Genomic DNA, 24,579 nt, shown 5'->3' on the forward strand with positions numbered 1-24,579 from the left:
GTGGGTCTTGATTTCTTATAACCAAAAGCACAAAACTAAACTAAGTCAGGTTGAGAGTTCATTGAGAGGCAATTGCACATGACCAGTCTTGGCCCTAGGTTCAGAAACTAGCAGGCTTCTTGGCAGACCCCAATGGGGAGACCAGAGCTGAACCTGTTTGGTCCCAATTAAGGCTGGTGCAGTATTCCCTTGAGGGTTAACTCAGGGGACCCTGAGTATTATAAGGAGGAGGAAATAGAATGGGGGTCCATTAACCATCCCAAACTAAATTACTGCAACAGCTGTTTCTATCTCTCTCCCGACATGGCAGGGTAGCTGTTGAAAGAAGGTAGACGTGAGATAGATTTGGCCTCTATCAGACCACAAAGGCCACCATAGGCTAGGCTGACTCATTTGCCTCTCTTTGTTCTGGTAGAGGAAGTCTCAACCCAGACACCTGCCTTTCAGTTCTGCGTCTAGCATTATATACCAGTGCTATGACCTTGGTCAAGCTCCTTCTCCTATCGGGGCCTCAGTTGCTTCATCCATAAACTGGGAGTAAATGTCCTTGTCCTTCTAGCAAGAAGATGTGTTTGGATGCGTCTTGAGAAATTGTTACACTGTGCAAATGAAAAGAATTTAAGACCCCCTACCCTTCAAACTGTCATTCCCTAATCCTCTGATGTGATGTGGCTCAGAAACATTAGTCAGAGTAATCATATTGTCTCTGAGGAATCTGAAGCAAGAAGCATGGAAAAAATTGACCATGTAGGAATATGAGCTGAAACTGAGATTATCATACATAGATAGATCATATCCATGTGCTCATTAGAGTCATGAGGCAGCAGAAACTGTGAGTCAGCAGAAACTATAACTTAAAGAAAACATATGAAATGAGAAAAAGTGAAAGAAGTCAGTTGACAGAAAGAAGCAGATATGGGGAGCAACTCGACTCAAATTAAAGGTGGAGCACTAAAGCAAATATCTCATTGACTGACATTGGTGAAAATTAATGCTTTCCACACTGCATCCATGCATACAATTCCCAGCAGACACCCCTCTCCTCTCCTTATAAAGGACACAGGTTCAATTTGAATTCAGGCCCCACAGGTAGAGAGGCCTCGTTTTTATGAGACATAAGACATTTCTGTGACTGATACTAGATAACATAAACTCTAATTTCAGGCATATTCAGAAGGAAATCACGTCCAATGCTGTTTGTGCAAAAACAAATGGGCACCTTTTACACAACCACTTTAAGTCAGAAAGGCCTGGGTGTATCTGAAGGCAGAAGGGAAGAAAGGCAGCTGATGATGATGTAAATGGAGGGAGCAACCATGGGAGCAAGTGACACGGGTCGGGATGGGGACCAGGGGACGTGTAAAGAGAAAAATGGAGGGTCTATGGCTTTCCTCACCCCGAAGATATTTCCTTCTGGAGAATTAATGGTTTGGGTGGCCCAATCACAAATTCTAAACAACTTTATCGCACTTATATAGAACTCCTATTAGTGCAGAGTGCTGAAAGAAAGCTGGGAAGACGCCATCACAGCTCCTGCCCTCCAAGGGCTGGGAAGACGGACAGACACATAAGCACACCCACAAATAACTGGTACACGGGGGCCTGTGGGATGTACTTGTAACAGGGCAGACTGAAAAAAGAATACAATGAAAAAGAAGTAAACTCCTCTTAGACATGTATAAGTACAATCAGAGAAGACTACAACTTGACATTGATCCTCAGGAAGGCTTCATGGAAGAGAGAGTATATGAGCTGTTGAAGGATGGGAAGGACCATAACAAATGCTTCATAAACACCCACCTCACTCCAGGTGATCACTATCTGGTTCTTCATCAGCTTGGGGCAATCAGAAGGCCTTAAATTAAATCAATGGCTAAAAGCAGGCAGTTGGTCAGTAAGCACCTTGTTCTATGTCCATTTGTGTAAGCCTGGAATGGTGAGAGCCCCAAGGTGACCCATCAGGTCAAAGGATGAGCCGCCCCATACACAATCTGTGTCTGTGTGGTGCCTGTTTCAGGACAGTTGTTCTCTCTTCTCTCAATCCCCTATGGAGGGACGACGGAGCAAATGGGTTAGGGGGAAGCAACTCTAGACTTAGAATTTGGAGACATAGTTTCTTCATTCACTTCTGCTTTATGGTGTTTGTGACAGTTTTGGAGCTTTTAGGAAAGGAAGTGGTGAGTACTAGGAGCCAGAACAAGTCACCAAGATCAAGTCGTGTCATCCTCGTTGTCTTCTGGCACAGCCTATCAATGCTAAAAATGCTAAAAACATCGTACATCTGCCTTCAGGAGGCATCTGACAGTCTTCCATGGTTGTCCTTGTGGACCAGATGGAGAACCACGTCTGCGTGGTCATACAGTCAGAGTTGTACTCAGAGGACACAGAGCAAATGACCACATCCAACAGGGCTCCATCCACTCTCCCTGCATGACCTCGTCCACTCTCAGGGTTTCAACCACTGGGTAGAAGCTGGTGAGCCCCAAATCTTTATCTCCAGCTCTGACCTTCTTTCAGTCTTTCAAGGTTCCATGGGCATCTCAAACTCACCATGCCCCATACAGAACTCACCTTCTCCCCTAAAACCACTTCCTCAGCGGATATTCTTTCCTTGGTGATAGCACTGCCATTATCCACCCATCACCTGAGCTAGAAATTTTGATTCCTCCAGGCTCTCTGGCCACCTTGTTCAGTCAATCTCTAATCTTGTGTTTTTTATCTACCAAATATTTCTTCAATCTTCCTGTCTTCCCCATCCTTCCATCACTTCCCCAGTTAATGTCCCATCTTCACTCACCTGAATGACTGTAACAGCCTCCCAGCTGGTCAGTCTCCCTGATGCTTTCAGTTCTTGTCCTCCTCCCCCCTCCATCTACCCACTACGCTGTGCCCAGAAGGATCAACCTAGGATGAAAATATGATCAAGTCAGTTCTTTACTTAAACCCCTAAGTTACTCCTTGTCCCTTACAGGAGGAAGTCCTGACTCCTCGGGATACCCTAAAGACCAACCCGGTCTAGCCCTGCTTTCCTCTCCAGCAACAAGACCTGCCCTTTTATGCTCCAGTAACACTGCTTGTCTGGCCACTCCCCACCCGCTGGGGGCTCTTTCTCAATTCTGTGTCTTTGTTTACGCAGCCCCTTCTGCCCAGGATGATTCCCCGCTCCCCTTCATCTGGCAAATCCCCACCCATCCGTTAAGACCCAATTTGGGAGTTGCCTCCTCCGGGAATTCTGTCCCCCGTACAGAACCACTGCTTACCTCTAGGCAGCACCTTTTAGACTACAATCTGCTTGGCCACGCAACAGCCTTACATGTTCCTCAGGCTGGGGTAGGTCATCTCTCTGTGCTTTCATAAGAACACGTATTTAAATTAATCTCCGTTCCTGCACTTACCACATTGTCTGGTAAATTAACTTTTTGTTTAGACTCTAAACTGCACCTTGTTCTATGTCCACTTGCATAGGTCTGGAATGGTGAGAACCCCAAGCCTGATCCATCAGGTCAAAGGATGTGCCGCTCCCATGCACCATCCGTGTCAGTCTGGCACCTATTTTATTTCATTGCCCTCTGTATTACTCATAATATCCGGACACTCAAAACACAATATCTTAACTGATTATAGAACAGTAAATCACATGGATTGTATTACATAATGTTAATAAAAAGCAAGAAAATAGAAAAACTTGGTTTTGGTTTTCTGAATAATACACAAGTGGTTTTTTTTAAGTACACCAAATAAAATGGAGCCTAACAAAAATATCATATTTTATTATTCTTAATGCTAATATGAGTTATTTCAATACAAATAAAAAAGGGGCCAGCCCGGTGGTACAAGCGGTTAAGTGCGTGTGCTCTGCTGTGGCGGCCCGGAGTTCGCTGGTTTGGATCTCAGGCGTGCACTGATGCACCGCTTGGCAAGCCATGCTGTGGTGGCATCCTATATAAAGTGGAAGAAGATGGGCACGGATGTTAGCCCAGGGCCAGTCTTCCTCAGCAAAAAGAGGAGGATTGGCAGATGTTAGCTCAGGGCCGATCTTCCTCACACACATGCACACAAATATATATATATACTACAATCACAAACTAAATAGATATAGTTAGCATTGTTTTTATGTCCTAAGAGAAATAAGTATATGACTGTAAGATGAAATAAAGAAGAAAAGCCATAGAAGTTGACAGAAAATGTTTGCATATATATTTTAAATCTTTTATTGTCAACACTTTGGAATCCAGCTCTTCCTAAATTCTGTGAAAAATCGACTTTGCTTTTCCCTATAAACTAATTTTCAAAAGAGGGATCATAGATGTGAAAACTAGGTAAAGTCTGTATCTTTAGAACCTATTCAAATTGAAAAAAAATAGAAGTTTGGAATCCATGTTACCTACTAATGTATTATCTACAACATCAGAAAAAATCTCCCTATTGAAAATGGCATCTCTTTTAAAAATGGTGTATATATGTGTGCGCACATACGTGTGTCTGTGCATGGTTTTATAATCTGAATGGGAAAAGATTAATAACAATGCATTGATTTATGACTGCCTAATTTAAGCTGTCTCCTGAAATTTACTAACATAACTCAATTATTTGCTACACACAGACCTTTATTCTAATCACTCATTTCCCACGTGTTTTGATTTCCTGCTGTGAAGAGACTACATGAGCAAAGCAGAATCTCTAGCACGATGTCTGATAAAATAGTGTCCGAAATGCTTTCAATATTTTCTCTCTACAAAAACGGCCCATTGGCGTCACACTGCATATTAACCACTATTATAACTGAGAAAAAGATTTTAAATTGACCATTTTTTTACCCCAGTACCTTTGTGTAACCCTTGGCTAAATAATCCGAGGAAGTTTTAATCTAGCTCTGATTAGTCAAAGTTAGAACAAGACCATATCATCAGCCTGTCAGTTTTAGGTGTCAGAATAAGATGTCTCTGATGAGAAGCCATTGTCTTGTCTTCATCCCTTTTTCTTCATTCAGCCAACTCCAACCTGCATCTTCCATTTGCATAAACATTGTTATAGACCTGCAACCACACTCCATCCTTCATTTTGGATTTGTTACCGGTCTTGTTTGTTACTCACCATCCCAGATGCCCCTTTTCTTTGGCGCTACCTCACAGTCGGTGTGTGAGTCCCCGTTCCTGTCTTCCACATTTAGTGCAGAATCCACATAGTTCACATCACAGTCATAGCTTCTCCCATCTTCCCTTTGGTCTTTCACACTCAGAAAGTTCTCCTCTTATTGTTTGTCTGAATTTATCACTTACACCGTGATGTTTTAGAAACACACACTTGAAAGAGCATCCAAGTTCCTTATACTTTTCTTTAGTTAACTAAAATGCTCAGTTTCTAGTATCATTGGAGATCAGTCACTGCTCAAGACAACCACTATCCTCCAACACATCTCTCAGAGCTACTTTTACTGCATCCCGTCAGTTTGGGTATACTGTGTTTTGTTTTTATTTGTCTCAAGTATGTCCTAATTTTATTTTTGATTTCTCCTTTGACCCAATGGTTGTTCACAAGTGTTGTTTAATTTCCACATATCTGTGAATTTTCCAGTTTTCTTTCTGCTATTGATTTCTAGTTTCATTCTTGGTGGTCAGAAAAGATACTTGGTATCGTTTCATTCATATTTAAATTTGTTAAGGCTTGTTTTGTGACCTAACATGTGATCTATCCTAGAGAAAGTTCCAGGTGCGCTTGAAAAGAATGTCTGTTCTGCTGCATTTGGGTGAAATGTTCTGTATTGGATAAAATTTATGGGGGCTGAGAAGTCCACAGTCTGCTGTCTGCATGCTAGAGAATGAGGAAAGACCATGGTGAAATTCAGTTTGAGTCTGAAGGCCCAAGAACCAGGAACTCCAATGTCTGAGGGCAGGAGAAGATGGATATGCCAGCTCAAGAAGAGCAGTAATTAACTTTTAACTCACCTGTCTCAATACAGAGGGTCAGTGCCCTGAAGAGCAAGCCAGTGTGTTACTCCTCTCTACTTATGTCTGCCTCCCACTCCACCCTGAATAAAGTAATGTTCACAAAACATGGTCTCTCATGGAGTGCCTCAGGGCTCTGTATGCATTCCTGTCCTGTGTTACACTCCAGTCGTGACTCAGATGAGGAATTGAGCATGCACAGGGGACAGGAAGCTAAAAGGATGGTGACTTACTGGAGGCAGAGTGAGGATCCAGAAAGAACACAGTACATTGCCTCAAGGAACCTAACCACTAAGGGGATGATACATCCTAAAATCAAACTCTTCCCCAAAACCACTGCAAAGTAGAGGCTGGGATGGAGCTCATCAGCAGCTGATAGAAAAGGACTGAGTGAGCTGAGGATGGCTGACCAGCAGGCTTATGGGTTCTGAGTAACGTGTTCATAGACATATGTTGACCAAAGAGAGGGAAGGAGGACACGAAAAGGAGGGAGGGAGGCAGCAGGCAGCAAACCTCCTCCAGTGCCTTCAGCATAATTGGATCTTGGGGATGTTATCTCAGAAGAATACAAAGTGTCTTAACTGAGTACAACTCACTTTCCAAACTAAACTTCAGGGACTAAAACGGTCCCAAAAAGGAAACTGAGACTTAAATTACCTTCTATAGGCAACGGCCAGTTCTTCGGAGATTGTTCCTGGAGCACCAAGGCAAGTGCGGGTGAGGAGGCCTGGAACTTCAGCAATCGCAGGGAATGACAAGCCCCACTCCCTAGCCTGGGGGGTCTAGACCCAGCTATTTCCCATTCTTTAGGTGAGTGATCACTCTTTCACATCATGTTTCTGATAAAGGTAAGTGAAGATTTTGGTAAAAGGACTCCAAGATTCTCATTAGTACAAGCTCATTCATAAGAACAGATTTGATCGTTCAGGGGGAATAGGGCTCAAAAGGGAGAGAAAGAGATGACTTCAGTGGCATAGTAAGTACTGAATGCATCATAGTCCCCCTTGGTGGGTCATAATATCCTTACATCTCAAGACTATTCAGGAATTGTGGACAATTCCTCTCACTATATGACGTTTTATTGGATGCTATAAGAGTAACAAGGTTGATTCTCTATCACCTTAATGCCAAAACCAAGCTATTTCTGAATATTTGGAGGGCTGAATATTTGGAGGACTTGGGGAAGAGGGATTAGCTTCATCTGGGGGCTACAGAAGGCAGAGCCTGGTGGAAGGTTCAAGGAGGTAGAATTTCCTAACAATAGCAACTACTTTAAAATGAAACAAACCTCTTCAGCAAGTAGAGAGCCTGCTTCACTCAAGTATTCCAGCTGAGGCTGGAGGTCTACCATCCATGAAGCAGTGGGCCTGCATGCTTTGCAGGGGGGCTGGCCTGGTTGGACCCGAAGGCCCCTCCCAAGCCTGGGTCTACAGTCGTCTGTCAGCATAATGAAAGCCAGAACTGAAGAATGGCCAATATTTTATGTTTTAGGAAACCCTGAATAAGCAGGTGGCGTACACTCTGTGACTCTTTCCATGACTATTTTGCACAGCCACTGAAACAAAAACATTTCCAAACATGAATTACTTCTAAATAAAATTAATTGGGCTTAAGTGATCCCAAAGGGAAGCTTTCCTAATCTTTACTCTTACAAGAGGAGGAAGGTTGGAACCATGATTCCATTCATGCAATAAACTAGCGGCTTCCTTCCTAGGATAGAAGAGGAGCTGCTCAAGGGGGTTCATGACACCCAGACCCTGGGTCAGAGAGTGACTCTGACCTTGGAGGCATGGGGCCCCAGACAGCCTCCCTGCAGATTCCCTCTGTATATGGGAGAGGTCAGGGATAGATGGGCATTCAGTCATCTAGCCCGATCTTTCCATTTAGGGCGTGAGAGGATGACAGTTGGTAATATGGCTGAGCCTCAGACAACTTGAAGATTTACTAGGGGATTAAGGATATCTGCCTCAGCTCCTTAAACATGTGTATTTTATTGCACTAATTCTCTTCATCTGAGGATATGAATAATAGCTCTTTCCTCCTGAGGATGTTGTGAGAATGATAGTAGATAAGATTAATATTATTATTACAGTGCCTGATATATAATTTGTACTCAATAAATAATAGCTACTACTGCTGCTTCTATAAGTGCTGTTGCTGTCGTAGTTCTTGCAGTGATTTATTACCATGTCTATTTTCCCATAAGTGTTGAGCTCTCAGAAGTAGAAACTCTGATTTTCATCTCTGAGTCCCCAGCAGCTACAATCATGCCTGGCACAGAAGAGGTGCTCATTAATCATCTGTTGACTTGAGCTGATGGCACAGGCATCATGTGCTGGCACAAAGGCAGAAGAGTCTCAGAACTCCTCGCAGGAAGTGCTCCCAGAGCAACCTGGGAAGGGGCCAGATCACAAAGCAGAGCTTGGAGGAGATGGATTTCTAGGCAGTTTATAAGGTTTTTAGGCACAGAGCAAAACAAAGGCAACAGCCAAAACCCTCTGTGTTGTCAACAGGTTTATGCTGATCCAGGATAAATCCCATGGAGCACCTAGAAGTACAAAGAGAGATTTAAGTTCCCCAGAAAAGAGCCAGGGAAATCTCAGGAGCAACCTCAGCAGCAAGTCAGTGCCATTTGTGAGGACTGATGGAGAGTGGGGAACAAGGAGATTCAGGCAGACCTGCCATTCAACTTGGCCAAAACATGTATGAGGCCCCTTGTTCTCTAGTCACAGAGGCTTGCTAGTGAAGTAAAATTTACTTAAAGGTAAGATTTTTCAGTCTTGGCACTAGGGTTACATGGGATCTGGGGCCGACTCATGGCAAGTGCCACCAGAGCTGAGGGGTTCTTAGTCCCACCTGCCCCAAGGGGAGGGAAGAGACTAACATGATTAGAATCCCTGGAGTGTCAGAAACAAGTTCCTAGCAGAAAGCCATGGCCAAGGTAAAGCTTCAGCTCCAGAGCACCGGTTGTTGAAGGTTCCTCTATGCAATGGAGCTGACTAGGTCCCTCTGCTAAGTGTTCACCCTAAGACCGACTTTCCCCAGCATAGCAAAAATAAATGTACCCAGCACAGACCCAGTCACCAGTGCATCATCCAGGGCATCGAGGGGCTGTGACAGAGGTGCCCATCCTCCAAAGACCTTGGAGACATTGAAGAAAAGAGCAGAGAGCCCCCCTACTCCATGCCAACTCACAGAAATGCATGAGAGGGCAAAAGGAAGAGAAGTGGGAGGATGGAAAGAGAGACAGAAGAGAACTGGAGCAGTTCCCAGGGAAGAGGGAGGCTCCAGAGGGGAGCAACAAGATGGAGATTTGTTTCAGAAGTGATCACTCCAGCATGTCAACCCTTCCTGGGATGGGCAGAAGAGAGGTAGACTACTTAGGTCCTGAGAAAAGCACAAAGAAGGTGAGGATGGCTTTTCCTCGAAACCTGTCAGTGGGCATCACTTATTCTGGCAAATTCTTTTGATCAAGCAAATGTCCAGGAAGAGATCATGCAAGTCTCTAAAGATAGTGCTTTTCATTTGTTTCTCTGTTGGTTTCTTCCTTTGTTTGTTTTAAAAAGGTGGTGACAGCAGAATGGAATACCTGGGAATATATAGTTAGCATAGTGTTCTCAACCTTGATGGGACATTGAAACCATCTGGGGAGCTTTAAAAAGTCCTGATGCCTGGATTCCATCACAAACATTTGGATTTATTCAGGGTGTGACCCTATTCTAGGATGTGAACCAAGAGAAGAGGAAAATTTAGGGAAGAATTATCTTTAGATCTCTGATGAGCTATTACGGGGCAGAAAGGGGTGACATGCTCTATGTGCCCCCAGAGAGCAGAAGTAGAACTAATGGGTGAAGATATAAAGAGATTTGGCCCAAGAGACAGAACTTCTAGGTGGTAAAAGATGTATAAAGCTAGAATAGGCTTCCTAAGGAGGTAATGAGACCTTCATTGGTGGAAAGGATCAAGCAAACACTGGTTAGTCACAGCTTGGGTGTACAAAGAAAAATCCAGGTGGACTAGATGTTTGGAGGTCCCTTTTCCAAGGCTGAGGTCTTCAAAGTCAGGGATAAGGCATCAGTCAGACTTCAGTGGCAGCAGCATGAGAAGCCACCCAGGAGATTGAGACAGAGATGCCCATGGGGCTTTCTGGAGGCCAAGATGGTGGCTGTTAATCCAGCCTGGCTTCCCAGAGCATCAGGCCAAACTGACCAGGATTAACACAGCAGCTGGGGGGATAATAAGTGCCTTAGACTATAACCATCCTCCACAACACATCTGCTGAAGTGCAGTCCACAGCCTCCTTCTAGAACCTGATTGGATGTCACCTTCCCCAAGAGGACTTCCCTATCTACTTTGCCCTTCCAAAGTGACCCATCTGTGTCCCCTTCCTGGAACTGTAGCCTACACTGGAGCCAATGTATCCTTCCCTGAAAGGCTATGGATTTTCAGAGCCATGTGTGAGTGAGCCATGATGGCTGATGAATGGAGAGAGGAAGACAGGATGAGATAAAGGCATGGATGAGAGGATGGCATTTGGGCCTGGATTATCTATTGCAGGAGGATAAGGCGAAGGTTAGAAGATGTTTCTATGCGGGCAACATGAAGAGAGGAAAGTCAGCTAAGACCTAAAGATTCAGGGCTGATCATTGCACCAAGAGAGGAGAACATGAAGTGAACCTAGTCTCACTCTTGCAAGCAAGGTTTAACAAGATGAGTCCACCATCCAGGGCACATATCAGTAGAAATGAGGGTGTCTGATCAGATAAATTAAGTCACCACAAGAATATTTTAAATGTCGCACATACACAAAGTGGCTTAATTTCACAATGTAGATTCTTTTCTAGTCCCCTGCATTTTACTTAGAACCACGGAGACACCATCCATTATTAAAGCTGTTTTCATCTCGGCAGAAAGTGCATTTCTCACTGGCAAGCCAGCACTTCAGAATCAGAGAATGTTGAGATTGACCTTCTGAGTTCCTGCAGGTGACAGCAGATGCACCATGGACAGGTCCAAGTGGACATCCCCTGTGGTGGGGTTCATCTTCCTGGGCCTCTCAGCCCACCCAAAGCTGGAGGGAACGTTCTTTGTGCTCATCCTGTTCATGTACCTGGTAATCCTGCTGGGCAATGGGGTCCTCGCCCTGGTGACCACTCTTGACTCCCGCCTGCACACGCCCGTGTACTTCTTCCTGGGGAACCTCTCCTTCCTGCTACACAACCTCTTTGGTTTCCTTCATTTTCAACAGTTCCTGACCCCCAGGAAAACCATTTCCTTCTCAGCCTGCTTTGGACAGATCTTTTCTTCGCCATGGGAGCCACAGAGTGTGTGCTCTGAGCATGATGGCGTTTGATTGCTACATGGCCATCTGCAACCCCTTTAGATACCCCAGTGTCATGAGCAAAGATGCTGGCTCTTGGGTAGCTGGTATCATCAACACTGTGGTGCAGACATCCCAGGCAATGCAGCTGCCCTGCTGTGGGGACAATGTCATCAACCACTTCACCTGTGAGATCCTGGCTGTCCTGAAGTTGGTCTGGGCTGAGATCTCCATCAATGTGATTAGCAAGGGGGTGGCCAATGTGATCTTCTTGGGGGTCCCAGTTCTGTTCATCTTTGTCTCCTACATGTCATTGCTACTATCCTGAGGATTCCCTCAGCAGAGGGAAGGGAAGAGGCTGTCTCCACCTGCTCTGCCCACCTCACAGTCGTGGTCATCTTCTATGGGACCATCCTCTTCATGTATAGGAAGCCCAAGCCTAAGGACCCATGGGAGGCAGACATACAGGACCTTTCTGAAAAGCTCATTTCTCTCTTCCATGGAGTGTTGACCTCCATGCTCAGCCACATCATCTACAGCCTCAGGAACAAAGATGTGAAGGCTGCTGTGAAGAACCCACAGCATGTCAGAAACACCTAACTGAGTGGCTGTCACAGAATCCCAGATTGTCAAAACACGTGATTTCTAAACTCCTCATTGTACTCATGGGAAAATGGTAACCTAGAGTAGAGAAGGGACTTTCCCAAGGTCCATGTTGTGGACCATGTGACTAGGACCAAAAAGTAACCTGGTTTTCAGGGGCTGGCCCAATGGTGGTTAAGTTTGCACGCTCTGCTTCAGCAGCCCAGTGTTCGCAGGTTCGGATCCCAGGCACAGACCTATACACTGCTCATCAAGCCATCCTGTGGTGGCGTCCCACATACAAAATAGAGGAAGATTGGCACAGATGTTAGCTCAGGGACAATCTTCCTCAAGCAAAAAGAGGAAGATTGGCAACGGATGTTAGCTCAGGGACAATCTTCCTCATCAAAAAAAAAAAAAAAAGTAACCTAGTTTTCCCACACTACCACCCAGCTGTCCCATAGGCAATGGAAGCTTCTACCTAAGAACCTAGAAGGAAAGAGCCTTCACATTTCTAGAGATGCTGGCTAATTGTTAGCTTTGTGCACAACCACAGTGACATCACATCACAGCTATTTTATTCTAGCAAAATCTTAGATCCTCACCAGAAGCTCGTGTGTATCTGTGAAGAGTCATTGATGTGTGCAAAATTAAGAGACAAACACAGAACCTGGTTTTAGTAGAAATTGCTTCTTGGAGTGTAGTGTTCGGCCCTATGTAGAACTGCTGATTACTGTACATGCTTTGGTATTATCCTAGGGGCCTGTGTTCAGCAAGAATAATGTGAAAAATATCATCCATGCGATCACAATGTGTTGCCCAATAACACCATGACAAGAATTCTCCTCAAGTCGTAGCACCAGGAAAAGAGGGCTCTTGCCTTGAACAGTGGGACTCACCTGTGAGGAAGCAGAGATGTTTGCACTGTCCTCCCTGTATCCCAGCTCCGGTCACAGTACTGCACACAGCTGGGAGGCAGCAGGTCTCCATCTCTTCTTCCCCACAGGAACTACATGTCTCGCAGCATTAACACCCTCCAAACACTCCCACAGGGCTGCCCAAACTACAAGGAAATCCAAAAAAGTTTTGGGGAAAGCAAAGGCTTATAATAATCCTCAATTCCACAGCTACCATTGGCCATTAGTAAGAGTTGCTCCCCACTGGTTCCGGAACAGATGTGACAGGCTCTGAGTCGCAGGTTTGGATTCTCAGGTGGTCAGTAGCAGCCATAACAGCATGGAGGTTGGAGGCTGTATCAGGCAGGAGACCTTCAGTTGCACAGAAGAGAAAATTCTATTCCACCTGGTTCAAGAATAACCAGGAATTATTCAAAATAGGGCCAGCCTCAGGTGTGGTTAATCAGGCTCTGTTCCTTTGCTCTGAGAGTCTCTTTACTCTTCGCTTTTCTACATGTCAGCTTTGTTCTCAGGCTGATTCTTCTGATGGTCACAAGATGGCTGCTGCAAGCCCTGGGCCTGCAGCTTCCCCATTCACTTATGGGATAGAAACCCCTGGTTCCCACAGCCAGACAACAAGTGTCCTGAAGTTTGTTCTGACTGGATGGATGCAAACTGCAAACCAATTCCAGTGGCAGGTGGGATAAGATTCTGCAGACTGACTTAGACCAGCAGGACCCTCCTCTGAAACAGAAGATGGGGTCAGTCTCACCCAAGTGTATGGCTGCTACACAAAGGAAAATCTGGAGCTGTTCAGAAAGGAGTAGAGAGGCAGTGGATCCTGGGAGGGCAACCAATAAACGTCTGCCATTTTCTGGGCCCTGGCTAAGGCTTCCCGACTGAGGGAAATCCCTGGGAGGGTAGAATGCCTCTTATTGACTGAGACAGAATGTTCTCGTCAGTCTGGCCACATGGGGGCTTGATGTCAGACAGTTTGATAGGAGAAAAGAAATAGAAGAATATTTCTTGTACATCTGAGTTTCTGTCCTAGATTCAAATCTGCTTTGGGTGTGTTGCATCATGTCAACTTTGCAACTGAGAAGGCCTCTCGATGGTCTGCATTTTGAGGTGAATCTTACTCCTCTCTGGCTTTGTAATTTTATAATTTTTCTACTTTTAATTTCCCTTTGCCCCATTTCCTCACCTGTTTATTTTCAGTTTTCTGGCCTTGGATGTATTTTCGGATTACTTCAAATCCTTTGTGGGATGATTCCAGGTGTAAATTGAAAGACAAAACAAGCAAACAAAGCAACAAGTAAGCAAACAAACACAAACCAAATAAACTAATGACAAAACTAATGACTAGACTGTGGGAGGGGCCAGGGGATGGCTGTTGGAGGCTGGCAGCCCCTCCCAGCTCCTTTCTCTGGGCCTTGCTGTCTCTCTCCTACTGTAAGTTAGTTTGTAAGTTAATTTATCCATTTCTTCTGGATTAGCCAATTTGTTGGCGTATAACTTTTCAAAGTATTCTCATAATCCTTTGTATTTCTGAGGTGTCATTTCTCCTCTTTCATTTTTGATTTTATTTATTTGAGCCTTCTCTTTTTTTTTCTTGGTGAGTCTAGCTAAAGGTTTGTCAATTTTGTTTCTCTTTTCAAAGAACCAGCTCTTAGTTTCATTTGTTTTTTCTTTCCTTTTTTTTTTTTTTTTTACTCTCTATTTCACTTATTTCTGCTCTGATTTTTATTATTTCCTTCCTTCTACTGATTTTGGGCTTTGTTTGTTCTTCTTTTTCTAGTTCCTTTAGGTGTACTTTTAGATGATTTGAGATTTTTCTTGTTTCTTGAGATAGGCCTGTATTGCTATAAACTTCCCTTTTAGTACTGCGTTTGCTGTATCCCACAAATTTTCGCATGTTGTATTTTCATTTTCATTTGTGTCCAGGTATTTTTTGATTTCTCCATTGACTCAATAGTTGTTCAGTAGCATTTTGTTTAATTTCCACATATTTGTGACTTTTCCAGTTTTCTTCTTGTAGTTGCTTTCTAGTTTCATACTGTTGCGGTCAGAATAGGTGTTTGGTATTATTTCAGTCGTCTTAAGTTTATTGAGACTTGTTTTGTGGCCTAATATATGATCTATCTTGGAGAATGTTCCATGTGCATTTGAAAAGAATGTGTATTCTGCAGTTTTGGGATGGAATGTTCTGTATGTATCTACTAAGTCCATCTGGTCTAATGTGTCATTTAATGCCAGTGTTTCCTTATTGATCTTCTGTTTGGATGATCTATCCGTTGATGTAAATGGAGTGTTAAAGTCCCCTACTATTATTGTGTCTACTTCTCCTTTTATGTCTGTTAATAATTACTTTACATATTTAGGTGCTCCTACATTGAGTGCCTAGATATTTACAAGTATTATATCCTCTTGTTGGATTGTTCCCTTTATCATTATATAGTGTCCTTCTTTGTCTCTTGTTACAGTTTTTGTTTTAAAGTCTGTTTTGTCTGATATCAGTGTTGCTACCTCAGCTTTCTTTTCATTGAGATTTGCATCAAGTATCTTTTTCCATTCCTTCACTTTCAGTTTGTGAGTGTCTTTAGGTCTGAAATGTGTCTCTTGTGTGCAGCATATATATGGGTCTTATTTTTTTATCCATTTAGCCACCCTATGTATTTTGACTGGAGCATTTAGTCCATTGACGTTTAAGGTAGCTATTGATAAGTATGTACTTATTGGCATTTTGTTACTCTTTTTCTGGGTGTTTTAGTAGTTCTTCTCTGTTCCTTTCTTCTTCTCTTACTCTCTTTCCTTGTGATTTGATGGCTTTCTTTAGTATTATGTTTTGGTTCCTTTCTCTTAATTTTTTGTGTATTTATTGTAGGTTTCTGGTTTGTGACTACCATGAGGTTCATGTGTAATAACCTTAAGATTGCTGCCAGCCGTGAAGTGGCACAGCTAGAATGTGGTTTTCTCCTCAGCAGAAAGGTATTTCTGCCTCTGCCACCTCAGTCAGTGTTGTCCCTTGTTGTGGGGGTTCTTTTTATCCATTTCCCAGAGCTCTCTCAGAGGTAATTGTTCCACAGGTAGTTGTAAATTTGTTGTGTCTGTGGGAGGAGGTAAGTTCAGAATCCTCCTATGCCGCCATCTTCCCAGCAATCCACTGGTGTCTCTGCTTCTCTCTCATTCTCTGTGCTGTCTCTGCATTTATCTCTGTTTTGTGGTCTCCACCCCATCTGGAACACTGTGTTAACTACACGGTCAGAGCAAGTCTTATTAATGCTTATTAAGAGGGATGAGATTGAGGATTATTATAACCCCTTGCATCCCCCAAAATATCTTTTGAGTTTCCTCATAGCCTGGGCACACATAGTTCAGGCTCAATCAGCCTCAACTTTATTAAGATTCTGTTCTTGAATTCTATGTAATTTCCCTAATCATTCCGAATGAATTCTTACTTAGGAAAAAAAAAGAAAAAAAATTTACTTGAGCTTGCACAAGTGAATCTTTGTTCTTATAAATAAAAGAGTGAAACTAAACAGGTTGGGGTGAAAGTTCATCGAAGAGTCAATGCTGCTGGTACTGGCCATAGATTCAGGGACCATCAAGATTCCCAGGGGACCAGGGCCAGCCTTGTTTGTTTGCATTTAAACTTTATGCTTTGTTCCCTTGGGGATTAAGTCCAGGACCCTGAGTATTGTGGAAAGCCCATAACATTCCAAACTGAATTATTACAACCGCTGCTTCTAGCACTCCCAAAGAAAACAGGTAGCTGTTCAAAGAGCTTCTGGATGGAGGAGGAGGGAGAGGTGAGTAAGCAGGCACTCAGGTCAGCAGAGACTGGGGCTGAGCCACCCTGCCCTGCCCCTCTAGAAGTGCTCTCAGCCCAGGCTATGTAGCCAGAGACCTGCCTTCCCATTCTGCCTCCAACACCATTTGCCACTGTTGAGTGCTTGGCTAAGTTTCTTTCCCTCTCTGGGCCTCAATTTCTTTGTCTGTAAAATGAGAGCGTATCACCCCATCCCTCCCAGCAGACAGAGTGTGTGAAAACACCTGGGGAAAGCCCAGAGAGGAAAATTCATGGCTCACACCCCACAACATGCCACTCATTGATGAGGGGTGTCCTCTGGGCTCTCTCCCCCATTCGTGCTCTTCACGGTTCATGAGCAATTGCTCCAAACTTCTAACGCCACTTAGGGCACTATTTGAAGGAGACTTGGGTGGCTGATTGTGGCTCTGGCTATACCTGTGCCTGCTGCAAACCCGCCATCTGGTGGACATTTCTGCAAGCTCCTGAGATCAGTATTTCTGGAACTTACCTGCTCAGGAGTCACCTGGGGATGTTGTGAAAAGGCAGATTCAGATTCAGAGAGTCTGGGGTGAATCCGAGATTCTACCTCTCTGACAAGTTCCCAAGCGATGCCTATGCTGCTGCTCTGCAGGCCACACTTTGAGTAGCATGACCGAGAAGCCTTGGGACCACGGCGAGGGACTGCAGGAAGAGGCAGGGAAGCAGTTCCCCTGTGGAAGTCTCCTGCTGCGTGCCAAGTCCTATGGCATCAGCAACCCAGTCTGGTCTCTCCAATGTGGGGGCAGCAGTTTGCCCTGTGACCTCACTTCTCTTGCGGATCTAAGCAGAATTGTTGTCTTATCATTTCCTTCAGCTTTTTACTGTTAGTACAGAGTGACAACTTCCCAGCTTCTGACATGCCAGACAAGAAACCAACCATTCCCATTTCAAATAGCTCTAAAGTGCAGTCAAGTGCAAATAGATATAAAAAGGTGGTCAAGTGCAGAATAAGAGGCATAAATATAGCAGAGGAAGAAACACACGTCAAACGTTACAGAAAACACAATTATTGTATTTCTAAAAATTAACCAGAAAACTATTAGCAGTAATACGAGTTCAGAAAAGGCCAACATTGGGAGAACACTCATTGGGAACAAACATAATTCCAGACAGGAGTCAAGAAAAAAAATTATAAGAGTACTATGGGCGTATAAAGGGAGGTAGAGTGATTGACCAGGGGCGTGGGAGAAAAAAATACAATAAAAATGACCTTAATTTCTAAGGTAGAAGTTCTCAAATTATAACAAACAGGAGAACTTCTTTGTATACATATTTCCGAGCTCTACCCCCAAATTTTAAATTTCACTACGTCTGAGATAAGGCCAATAGAAACCTAGATTTAGAAACATAGTTATTTAGTGGTTTTTATATCTCCCCAAAGACTCCTAACGAACTCCATAAATTGCTAGTGAAGAATAACTGAACAATACCATGATTTTTTGGAGTAACAATGTTAGATTCTTCCTATCAGATTTGAATGTATTACAAAGTAACAATTACTGAACTATACAGCATTGGTTTTTTAAAGTTTTGTAAAAATCACTGGTGTCAGAGATACCAGAAAATTAATTGCAGCTATAAGAATTTAATACACCTATGTCAGATCAAAATTAATAGTATGAAGAAGGAATGACTTCTTAATAAACAGTGGTTCAACAACAGTATTGAAGTGAATGAAGGCTGGCCTTTGATCTATATATTCACACTGTACGCTGCCATAAACTTCAGATGGATTAGAACTAAATATAAAACACCATCATGGTTGCAAAAAGCTAAAAACGAACAGAATGACATATTTATTCCAGCTGTGGAAGAGAGCGTGATTCGTTATTCTGGAAGAGAAAGAGGGTAACAGAATTAAAATAGACGTGTTCAAACATACATTGTATCGAACTCTTGGAAACATAGTCTGATCAAACAAGAATCAAATGGAGGTTTGTCAGGTTCCAAAAGTATTTGATTTATTTCTTTAAAATATATATAGATATATATTCTAAATAACTTTTAATATGTAGTAAGACAACAGACAGACACAAACTTGGTATGTTTTGGTTTTTGACGCACTAGAGGCTACCACCACATTACCATATGTGCTTTGAATTGACTCCCTTTGGTATAGACCTTGGAATAAATCTTTTCCTGCCATCTCTGTGCATTTATTTTATCTTCTTTAAATGTGTCCTTGATTAGAAAAAGTGTGGTTCTGCACTGATCTTTTCTTTAATCCAAGCCTATGCACATCTGCTCATGTAAAATTGTACCAGGGAGCCCACGTGTGCACTGTTCTCAATTAGTGCTGGGCGAGGCTCAGAATCATCTGCTTGGTGCGTGTTCTCATCATGGTGTCAGAGCCAATTGCACAATAACAAGTGAACATGTAACTGGTCACACAGTAATACTGTCACATTATAAGCAGTATTAGGATTAACCATACATTTGGGGTGCTACTTCTCTGACTTTACATTTATGATAAAGAATTTGAGCAGCTATCCAATCTTATTAGTGAATCAATATTTTTTCTGATTTTTAATGTCTAACTGGCATTTTTTTAAATGAATAAACTGTTTTTTAGAGCAGTTTTAAGTTCACAGCAAAATTGAACAGAAAGTACAGAGAGTTCCTCTACACCCCCTGTCCCCACACACCCACAACCTCCCCCACTATTAACATCCAGCACCAGAATGTACCTTTGTTACAGTCAATAACCCTACATTGACACATCTTCACTAGGGCTCGCTGTTGGTGCTGTACATTCTGTGGGTTTGGACAAATGTGTAACAACACTTATCCACTATTATAGTACTTTACAGAATAGTTTCACTGCACTAAAAATCCTCTGTGCTCTGCCTCTTCAACCCTCCCTCCCCTCAACCCCTGGCAACTGCTGATCTTTTTACTGTTTCCATAATTTTGTCTTTTCCAGAATGTCATACAGTTGGAATCATATAGTATGTAACCTTCTCAGATTGATTTCTTTCACTTAGTAATATGCTTTTAAGTTTCCTCCATGTCTCTTCATGGCTTGATAGCTCATTTATCTTTAGCACTGAATAATATTCCATAGTCTGGATGTACCACAGTTTATTTATCCACTTACCTACTGAAGGACATCTTGGTTACTTCCAAGTTTTGGCAATTATGAGTAAAGCTGCTGTAAACATCCATGTGCAGTTTTTGGTATGGATATAAGTTTTCACGAATCAATATTGAAACAAAAATTTTTCAGTACTTCTTTTTCAAGGTACCATCTTAATTTAAATGAAGAGTAGTCTGACATTGGAAGGTGAGCTATTTTGAAAAACATGACCCTTTGCAAACTACTCTGTATATATCAGGATTTTCTCTACAGCAGGCAGCCAAAACCAAATACAGAAATAAATTGGACACTGAAACTCATGTGACTGCAATTTCTGTGATCATTCCAGATTTCAAGGTTTTGTGTTCATCAGAATCTCATTTATTACCTTTGAATTCTGGTTCATTATCTTTGAACCAAGTAATTCTTATAAAATTGAACTTATAAAATAAATATAGCAATAAAATACCATTTTTTTCTATTTTATATAGCAGGACTCTATAAGATTTTGTTGAAAAACAGGATTATGCTGCTAAAAAATAAAAATAATCTTTTTAAAGTTTGAAAATTACTGAAATAAACAATCAAAGAGAGTAGAGAATGGAGACAATTTCATGCTCACAGGCTCACAGGCTCATTGGAGGCTGGGAGGATATTACACCAGCATCACAGGTTGAGGGGCACAATGCTACGCTTTATAACATGTTGGTGTTGGATGTCTTGGGGTAGGGCTTCTCTCCCTCCTCTGAGATCTCACTGTAGAGGTCAATGGGGATGTCAGATATACAGATTCTGCTCAAAGGCACAGGGGTCCTTTGTTCTCCAAGGCCATGCTGCTGATTATTAAATTAACGGTGAACATAACAGCAGTTAGAAAATTTTTTCTCTGGCTGGGCAGTTGATTCCAAGCAACAACTTCTAGGAGGGCTGCCCAAATCTCTGATGGACAGCTAGTTGTCTTTGTAAGTCCCCTTCCTACTGAATGGCTAAAACTTAATCTCAGTCAGTTCAGTGGGATCTCAGTTTGGTCAAGGCCTCTCCCCAACCCCCCTACCTAGTTTTGAGAGGAATACATAGAGCCAAAGCCATCCTCTGGGACTGGGGAAGAAGGCAGGACATCTGGGCCTTGGTTGTCATCATCAATGCCTGCTGACACCTGCATTCCCATCTGGTATCCAGTTGTACAGACCATGCAAATAACAGCTATAGCCCCTGCATTCTGATCTTGAGGCGTCTTCAGGCTCTTGGCTCTCTCTCAACTCCTGCCTTGCCCCTCTTGAAGGGCATAGAAAACATCCAGCTACAATTCTGTGGCACTCTAGGTGGGAGTAAGGAACAGGACACAATTGCAGCCATTTCTATTCTACACTTACACCATGCTGAGTGCAGGGGAATTTTATGAGGTGTGTCACTTTCCTGACCTCCATGAAAAGTGAGGCTCAGATCCCCTCTTATCTCATATTCTCAAGCCTCTCTGAGGTTCTGTGTCCCACCCCAATGCCAATCCCACAACAGACCCCTTCCCCTCCTCCCCTATCAGAGTGAGTCAAATTTTTGGGGACTGATGGGGATAGGAGGGACTATATCTGATTGATCACAGTATTCTTCCATGCCTATTGTTCATACAAATATTTTATGCCCTTAGCCTTTCAGTCTAGGTGCTGATATCTGAAAAGCTTTTTCTCTTAAGCCTACTGTCTCTGCTTGGAATTTCAAATGTCTAATTTTAAAACCTGTTGACACGAAGAATCCATAATCAATCTATAAATCAAAATTTAGGGTGAGTTTATTATGAGCCAGATCTGAGGACTATAGCCTGGGGCCTGCCTTCCCTAAGGAACGAAGGGCACCAAAGGAGTGGGGTGTACAGAATGGTTATATACTGTCCTGGAACAAAGAGCATACATCACATATGATAGGAATGTCCCTTTTACAATAGTCACGAGATGGCTTTGCTGGCACAGCAGGTCAGTGGTAACAAGGTGAGCACAGTAGGTTGGTAATTACTCCTTAGTTTCTAGGAAGAGATGCTTATCCTTAAGGAAATGCTGTTATGGGGGGAGATACATCCCTATCTTTAAGCCCATCATTCTTGTCTTTGGGCCATTGTAAATGTTTAAGGCAGATATACAATGCGTGCTCAATAGGCCAAGTCAGGCCCTTTTGGAAAAACAAGGTCAGGCCGAATTTGTTTTAAACTAAATGGCTTCCTCATATGCTCAAATATATCCTATTGCTTTTCATTTATTCATCAAACCAAAAAGCTAGGAATTGTCCTCTTTGTCTGCTTTTCTACTCTAACGATCTTCCCTGAAGAAATGAATGCTCTACCCTCATGTGTTAGTTCTAGTGAAGGAATTACTGGGAATAAAAAATACGTAAATTAATATTTCAAAAAATTGGCCCATTATATACATATGAAACTAGATACCACAAAGTCCTAATTAAAGAACGCAAAATGAGGGGGCCAGCCCGGTGGCATAGTGGTTAAGTCCACATACTCCACTTCAGTGGCCCAGGGTTTGCAGGTTTGGATCCCAGGCGCCTACGCACTGCTCATCAAGCCATGCTGTGGCAGAGTCCCATATACAAAGTAGAGGAAGATGGGCACAGATGTTAGCTCAGGGACCATCTTCCTCACCAAAATTAAAAAAGAATTAAAAATGAACCTCTTCCTTATCAAGATAGGTCAATTCATCATAATAAAACGTGTTCAGGCTAAACAAAGCCAGAACAATTATTTCCATTAAAGATTAACTTCAGAAATTTACTATGCATAAATTCCCAGAAATAATGTATGGGGTCCCAGTTAATTAAAATCAACAAAACCTGCCATGTCCTTAATCAAAAAGGTTCTCTTCCTCAGAGAGATTCAGATTCTTTGCAGGAAGCAATTAAGAAATGAAGATAGTCAGAGAAAAGTCCCTGCCCTCACGGAGCATGGAGACAGATAATGAACAACATCAGGAAAGTAAACTATGTATACAATAGGTTAGAAGGTGACAATGGCTCTTGAAAAGTAAAGTGTGAAAGAGGGAGTGCAGGTGTTGTGTTGTGTTGGGTTGGGTTGCAATTTTAAGTAGGGCAATGGGGGAAAGCCATTTGAGTTAAGAGCTGAAAAAGAAGAGAGAGAGTTGTACAACTGTCTGGCAGAAGAGAATTCCAGGCAGAAGGGATGACAAGTGCAATGGTCCTGAGGCAGGAGGTACATGGAGCAATTAAGGAAAGACACAGAGCAAGAGTGGCTGGGGCCACTGAATGAGACACAGACAGTAGGAAATGAGATCAGAGAGATAAGAGGAGGAGGCAAGGATAAACGACCTTGAGAACCATTGTAATACACTTAACTTTTTCTCTGAGTGAGATGGGAATACTTTGGAGAGTTCTGAGAAGAATAACATAAAATGAGTTATCTTTTAAAAGGATCACAGTAATTGCATGGTTGAAAATAGATTGTAGGGAGTAAAGGATGAAAGAAGGGAGTCCAGTTTGGAAGCTATTGCAATATTCCAGGCAAGAGATGCGGGTGGTTTGGACTAGGGTGTGTTATGAGAGGTTCCGGGATTCAATTGGAGACGTAAAAGAAACTTTCCACTCCAAACAAATGGACTGAAGGTATATTCTATTATATAGAGGATAGTAAAGGCAATAGTCTGCAAACAGATCCGAATAGGTCAAATAATAAGAGGGAAAAACATCAGCTCCATCGGAAGGGGAAACACCAGATCAGCTGAGATAGCAGCAGATTCAAATTGGTCATATAATAAGAGGGAAAAACATCAGATTGATCGGAAAGGGAAACACCAGATCAACTGAAGGGAAATGACACAAATCAACTGGAAAGAGAAATACCAGGTTGACTGAAAAGAGAACACATCAGATCAATTACTTCACAATAAATCAATTACTCACAACATCCATGCCCCACTGCCGGGAGAGTCCTGTCAATGACACAGCTGGGTGGGAATCACATGTCCTGGGCAAGGCGTCCCTTCCACAGGTGGAACTCTCACCAGGCCTCGGTGTTCAGCAGTTTATATAAGCAGTTACAGAGTTTATAGAGTAAGCATTCAGTGTTTTCATGCACAAATGGTTATTAGTGATGCACGTGCACTGAGCCCCCTGGCTATCATCCCAGCCTGGCAGTTGTGTACATGCATTGTTTACCCTGGTTATCGTCCCAGCCCGGCACAGATGGCCAGTCTGTCCCAGGCTGCGGCGCCCAAAGGGCCTTGAAATTTTTACACATTGCAACTATCTCCATGGGAGAAGGGCCAGTTCCCACCACGCAGAAAGCAGCTTTTGTATTTCTTTGTGTGCTCGTGGCTGCAGGTTAATGGAGTGGCCAAACATAGCTGCACTCATGTCAAGACAGGGTGGTAGCAGCAGGGGTGGGTAAAAGTGGCCTCCATTGCGTCTGATGAATTTTAGCCCTAATCTGTATCATCATTTTCTTGTATTTAATCTGTCGTTTTTCCTCTGGTTTATTTCAAGATTTTCTCATTGTCTTTAATTTCCAGCAGTTTGACTTGTATGTGTCTAGATTGAAGTTTTCTTTGTATTTATCCTGCTTGGGGTACACTAAGCTTTTTGGATCTGAAAGTTGATGTTTTTCACCAAATTTGGGGAATTTCAGCTATATTCTTTCAATTTTTTCTGTTCCATTCTTTCTCCTCTCCTTCTTGGACTCCAATTACACATACATGAGACCTCTTGATATAGTCCCACAAGTCACTGAAGATCTGTTCATTTTCTTTCAACATATTTTTCCCTGTTCTTTAGATTGGACAATTTTTGTTGATCTAGCAAGTTCAGCAATTCTTTCTTCCACCATTTTCAGTGTGTTGAATTTTTAATCCACATATTGTACTTTACTTATAGGTCTAGAATTTCCATTTGGTTCCTTTTTT

At 42.8% G+C, this 24,579-nt stretch overlaps 1 pseudogene; it reads left to right on the forward strand.

Annotated features, from left to right (window-relative positions):
* The first annotated feature begins 10,947 nt into the window (after positions 1–10,947).
* Positions 10,948–11,945, forward strand: LOC131393768 (olfactory receptor 13C7-like; annotated as a pseudogene).
* Positions 11,946–24,579: the final 12,634 nt, after the last annotated feature.

The sequence above is a fragment of the Diceros bicornis genome, chromosome 28, assembly GCF_020826845.1.
Source record: "Diceros bicornis minor isolate mBicDic1 chromosome 28, mDicBic1.mat.cur, whole genome shotgun sequence".
Classification (NCBI taxonomy): Eukaryota; Metazoa; Chordata; class Mammalia; order Perissodactyla; family Rhinocerotidae; genus Diceros; species Diceros bicornis.